We start from the raw sequence: 6,239 nt of genomic DNA on the forward strand, positions 1-6,239 counted from the left end.
GGGGGGGGGGGCCGGGTGGCGTTGATCTAAGACTCCATCTGAAATGGAGGTGCCATGAGTACCAGCTAAGAAAAAGCCTCCAAAGAATGTCAGCTTTCCATTTTATTTCTTTGAGACTCAAGCTGTTGACTCCCCAGGTCCCTGAGTCACCTTCACCTTCGCCTCCCAAGCGGAGGACACTTCTCTCCCCTCCTGGCCCTGCAGGGTCTGGCCCAGCACAGCTGCCCCTCCCGCCCCTCCCCTGGCCCATCTCCTGCCTCCTGCGGCACCAGGCCCATCAGTGGGGTCCGGCCACATGCAGGTCTGCACACAGGATTGCAGGCCCCTGACCCAGCTTCTGCCCAGGGCTCAGGGGACGCCAGGCTCTGCCATCTGTGCCAACGGCCCGGATGGGAGTGAGGCGGGCGGGGCTTGCCAGTCCAGCCTGAGCTTCCAACAGCGCTGCCCCCGCCCCTCCACAGCCCCAGGGCAGCTTGCCCAGCCTGCTCTGGGCACCAGGAGAACATGGCCCCTCACCTAGGCCCCTGGGCAGCAGAGGGTTCTGGAAGCTCCAGTCCCAGGCTGCAGGCAGAGTGGGAAGGCTCAGGGGGGCGGGCAGGTAGGGGTGCCCCCCAAGCCCCCTCCCCACTCCCTACCCTTGGGCCCAACCGAAGGGCCGGCTGCAAATCTTTTAACCGAGATCACAGCAAAGTCATCTGAGATCTTTCTCCTTCCTGTCCCCCCTCTTCCTGCCTTTATGTAGATCATTTCCTTCTCCTCTCTCTGCTTCCCTTCTCTTTCGTGTCCTCTTCTTTAGAAAGTGCAGGCAGGTAAGGAGCCACTTCACTTTCACGTCACCGCCACCAACCCCCCAAACATTCCCCTCCACCACAAGGCTCTTCACAACTTCATTACGTTCCTGGGCGTTAGTTAGTCCAAGAGCAGGTGCTAAGGATGAGAAGTCACAGTACAAACCTGTCCTGTGGCAGCTGCCTCCTCCAGGCAGCCTGCCCCCTGCAGCTCGGCAGTGGAAGGAGATTTCTGTGCCTCGTTTGGGAAGGGCTCTCTTGGGTCTGGCCTGTCCTTGATATACAGGCATCTGATGAGCCCTGCCTGTGCCAGGGACGGGTCCCCTTACTGCTGTGTCAGTCCCCCGGGCAGCTGCAGGAGGCCGTAGCGTTGAAGGTGGGCACTGGAGGCTCATAGACCAAGAGGCCAGGATTTGATTCCCAGCGTCAACACCTCCTAGCTGTCTGGCTTTACGCAAGACCCTTAACCTCCCGGAACCTCAGTTTCCACATCTGGAAGATGGGAGTGACAATCACCTCTCACTCATAATGCCCTTGAGAAGAGTCAATGAGAAAAATGGCCACAAGCACTGGGCTCAGTGCCTGGCTCACAGCAAGTGCCCGGTGAGTGCTCACGGGAGTTCATTGTGTTGTTATCCACTGTGAGGTCTCCAGGGGTGGCTCATATGGAGGGAGGAGGAAGAGGAGACCCCCCTCCCCCACGAGGCACTCATGGCACCATGAGTCAGAGGTGATTGTCACTCCCATTTCCCAGATGTGGAAACAGGTTCCGAGAGGTTAAGGGCCTTGCGTAAAGCCAGACAGCTAGGAGGTGTTGACGCTGGGAATCAAATTCTGTTTGTGCAAGAATGGATGATGCAAACTAGAGTGGTGCCAGGTGGAGGCCCCTGCCAGCTCCTCAAGGAGGGGGTGCTGTAAACAGGCCTGCCACCAGCTGTCGGGACCCATCGACTGCTTTGGAAGTGATTGGCGCATCTGCCCCTGGCAGCCTCGCTGCGCTCGGCCCAGGCCGCTGATGGCAAAGGTCAGGGCTGTGGCCGGTGTGCTGGCCCAGCTGGCTCTGCCGGAAGCCCTGTGAACTCCTCCAGTCCCAACCTCATGAACCAGCTGAGCTTTCCCTTCTTTGAGCTACTCTCTGCCCCCTGCAGGGGGGAAGGGAGGGGCTCGGCCCCTGCCCAGCCTCAGGTCTCCATTTCTACCTGTCCACCCTCCGTCGCCGCCTCCCTGCCTCCTCATGCCAATCCATTCCCTTGACTTCCTGAAGTCAGATCCCGCCTGCTCCTCCTCTGCTCAGAAACAATTAGAATGTGTTTCGTCTTCTTTTTTAAAATATGTTTTTATTGATTTTTGGAGGAAGGGAGAGATAGAAATATCAATGAGAGAAACATCATTCGTCAGCTGCCTCCTGTATGCCTTCCACTGGGGATCTAGCCCGCAACCTGGGCATGTGCCCTGACTGGAAATTGAACCGGTGAGTGGTTCATGGGTCGACACTCAACCACTGAGCCACACCGGCTGGGCTGTTCCATCTTCTTGACTGACCTGGTGGGATCTGCATCTGCCTCCAGCTCCCCCTCCCAGCTTCACCCCAACTTCTGACCTCCACGGCCCTTTGCCGTAGCCACACTACACTGTCCACAGAGCCCAGACCCACCTTGACTTGTCTGCCTTTGCCAAGCGGTCCCTCCACCTGCAGTCCCTCTCTCCACCCCTCTGTCTGATGCCATCCCATCCGTCCTTTCAAAGACCACCTCCTCGTTGCATATGTCCTCATGCACACACACATGCGCACACACACGCGCGCGCACACACACACACACGCACACACACGCACACACACGCACAGTATTCCTGCGTCTCTGCATTCCCACATAACATTTCTCATTCTTTACCTTGAGCCCTAGGCTTTGTTTCCAAATTCTATTTCCTCTCCTAAACCCCAGGCCATTGCAGGCCCAGCATCCTGGCACCCTGGTTGCTATTGCCCCACAATACCGGGCACACATAGACACTCCATGAAATTGATGCCCCCATGCATGAACATATCTATTCACCCGAAATAAAAGCACTTCTGAAAGTCGTTTGTCTGACACACATTGCCCAAGGCCTGCGAAGCAACAATAGCATCATTGATAACTCCTTTTGCATTTCCATTTTTAGAAGTGCACCGCAGACGGGCATTCTGAGCGAGAGTCCTCACAAGGATGGATGAGCACATGCAGACGGCTGCTCCTCCGTCCCCCAGATCTGAAATGAAAGTCACCGGCATGCTTCATCACCCAAGAAAGCAGGAGAGAGCGGGGGGAGACGCAAGAAAGCAGCGTGGCCAGCCAAACACCCTCGCTCGAGGTCTGCATGGGAGCGTGGAAAGCGTGCATTACCTGCTAGGCTCTGCGTCAGGGGCCGTTCAGGGGGGATGCAAGGATTTTCCTGAGAGTGTCTGAGTTCAGCTCATGCTCCCTGCGTGTTCCTTCTGCCCTGGCCCTGAGCGTCTGGCTGCTCCGCCTGGCCGCTCTGAGACGCTGTCCTTTGAAGCAGGGAGTTTATTTCGGGCCCACCGCATGACCAATGATGCAAGCCAAACTATAAGATGTTCTGGAGCTCAGATTTCCTGTTTGGAGAATGCACGGCGGAGGCTGTGGTCCTGCCTTCAGCTCCTCCAGGGCGCATCAGCTGCGGGCTTCACTTGGGAGCGCATCTCCGAGCGTTGGCCCTCACGTGACATCATCATTTGTGATCCTTGGCATGGAGGCCATATATGGGTATGTTTCTGGAACTACCCCGGAGGGAGCGAGAGGGGAGAGAGAAGCAGAGGGTAGGAGACGGGCAGGCAGGAAAAGAGAATGGAGAGAGAACTGGGAGATAAAGAGACAAGAGCAAGGGAGAGGGACAGGGTGGGAGAGGTGAGAAGAGGAAAGAGGAAGGAGAAAAAGAGGAAACATGAAGAGAGACGATAGAAGAGAGGAAAGGGAAGAGGGTGGAAATGAGAGAGGGTAAGGAATGAATGTAGAGAAGGAAAGAAAATTATAAAAAAACAGGAAGACCAAGGCAGAGAGAAATTGTGACCATTTAAGAGATGAAAGGGGGGGAGAAAAAATAAAGTAAAAGAAATAGAAAAGGGAATAAGAAAAAGCATGAATTGAAAGAAAGAGAGGGAGAGGGAGAGTCGGGGGAGAGGGAGGCGAATGGGAAAGGAGAGAGGGAGGGAAGCGAAATAAAAGGAAGGAGGAGAGACAGGGAGGGTGGAGAAGAGAGAGAAAGAAGGGAGGCTGGGAGCTACTTAGAGAGAAAAAGGGGAATGGAGGGGGGAAGGAAGGAAGGAAGGAAGGAAGGAAGGAAGGAAGGAAGGAAGGAAGGAAGGAAGGAAGATGAGCTGAATGAGAGAGCGGGGAGAGGGGGACAAGGATGAAGGGGTTCAGTGTAAACGGCCTCTGCAGAACTCGCCGGGGCTGCAGCAAACAGCGGAGGCTGACATTTGCAGGTGCCAGGGTTCCAGCCGCTGGCTGCTGTGCAATGAGGCTGGAGCCACAAAGGACAGGGGAATAAACGAACCAACCAGCAGGTGGGCTAGCCCTGGGCAGAGGCACACAGCAGACGGGGCCCTTCCCCCAGGCGAGGGAAGAAGATCCCCGGGTGTGCAAGGGAGCAAAGGGCGCCTTCTGTCAGTGTCTGGAGGCAAATGCCACACACAGCCACGTGCATCCAGCACCCAGGAGCGTGCACGGGGCGTTACAGGTGCTTACACGCCCACATAGGCATCCAGATCTCAGGCCGCGGAGTGGATGGGCTGAAATGTACACTTGGTCCATTCCTCTCCATGGCAAACAATTTCCATTCTGAAGGCCCGTTCCCCTTGGAGGATATGGGATTTATGACAGGAGACTGGATTTATGGTTTCTCATCGACTTAAATGATTTCTTATTAACTCAAACTCAGGAGACTTCAGGATGCCTTTACACTCACGTGGAATATTCCACCTGGAAATAAATCTCAGTGAATACATGGTTCCCTGGCGTCAGGCCAAGGTTCTGGGGGTCTGACCTGGTGCTGAGGACAGGATCTGTCCCAGGCTGTCTCCCGGCTACTGAGGCACCTGCCGAACTGTGTGTCTCCAGCTGGGCCAGTCCCCCCGGCCACTGTGGCTGGGCTGCCCCTCAGGGTTAACTCAAGCTCAGCCCCTCTCAGACCCTGTGTCATGGTGGGGGTATGAGAGAAGGGCGGAGAGGGGCTGTTCGATTCTCTTTGCCGTTAGGGGATTTTCCTCGGCAGGAAGAAGTTCTAGGGCTCCCTGGACTGCATCCCCGGGGTCCTGCTGCTTCTATGCGCTCCCCGCTGGAGGCAGGACACAGGTCCCTCTGCTCTCTGTCACAGACGCCTCCCCAGATTTGGCCTTCGCAGGTGGCCCTCTGCCTTGCCTCTCCCTCCCAGTCCAGACAAACCTCTTAAAATCGAAAGAACTGGGGAAACCCACTCTCCCAATCCTGTTGATTTGTGCCTGGACTCAGCTTCTGTAAACCAAGAACCCATATTGTGGGCGAAGGATCACAGGGAATGCAGTGCGCTGGGGGTGGACAGCAGAGGTGGGGGCTGGCCAGGCACACTGTGACTAGTAAGTGACAACACCGTCCTGCTGCCTTCACAGCCTTCCCAGCCAGTGCTATCATCGCCCCATTTCACAGATGAGGAAACTGAGGCTCAGGGAGGTTGGGGAGTGTATCCATAGCCCACAATGTACAAGTGATGGTGACACAAAACCAGTGCTTTCTCTGCAACTCTGTCCCCTACGTAACGGGAAATCCAAGTGTTGGGGCAGGACAAGGGGCCCCACAAGGATACAAATACAAGTTGGTGACTAAGTGCTTTTCCTTGGCCCTTATCTCGGCCCAGCTGGGAGGCTTGATGCTGCAGGCGCAGGTCCCCGGAGCCTTTGGCAAGGACAGGCTGGCCCCTCGGTTGACATCACAGGTTACTCACCTCCACAGTGAACAGGTTGGGCGAATTTGGCGGTTCCCAGCCCTGACTGTATATTAAAACACCCACCTCTACCCAGAGGTTCTGATTTCATTCATCCGGAGTCAAGGCCTGAAAAACACTATTTAAAACTTTTTATTGACGTAAAATATACCCCCACCCACAGAAAAGTGCACATATCTATGTGTACAGCTCAATCCGTTTTCATCGACCAAGCATGCCCAGCATCTAACTCTAACAGAATATTACCAGCACCCCAGTACCCTCCCTATAGCTCCTGCCCTCATCTCTACCCCACCACCCAACACTTCCTGCCAGGGTGGTGGCTCTGAGCAACACAGGTTGTTCCGAACTTTATATGAATGGAACCGTACCTGTGTCTTCTTTTGTTCAAGAGCATATTGTGACATTCATGCGTACTGTTCCAAGTAGCTATGGAGTGCTCCTTCTCATTGCTGAGTAGTATTCCACGTCATTTAT

The 6,239-nt window shown here is 55.3% G+C and overlaps 1 protein-coding gene across 1 annotated transcript in view; it reads right to left on the reverse strand.

Moving 5' to 3' along the window:
- ASB2 (ankyrin repeat and SOCS box containing 2) overlaps positions 1-3,478 on the reverse strand; it is a 33,739-nt gene extending 30,261 nt beyond the window's left edge. The window contains exon 1 of the mRNA XM_006100514.3: positions 3,170-3,478. The gene's annotated coding sequence lies outside the window, so the exon portion shown is untranslated. The remainder of the gene's footprint in view (positions 1-3,169) is intronic.
- Positions 3,479-6,239: the final 2,761 nt, after the last annotated feature.

This window comes from Myotis lucifugus, unplaced genomic scaffold (assembly GCF_000147115.1).
Source record: "Myotis lucifugus unplaced genomic scaffold, Myoluc2.0 scaffold_316, whole genome shotgun sequence".
Classification (NCBI taxonomy): Eukaryota; Metazoa; Chordata; class Mammalia; order Chiroptera; family Vespertilionidae; genus Myotis; species Myotis lucifugus.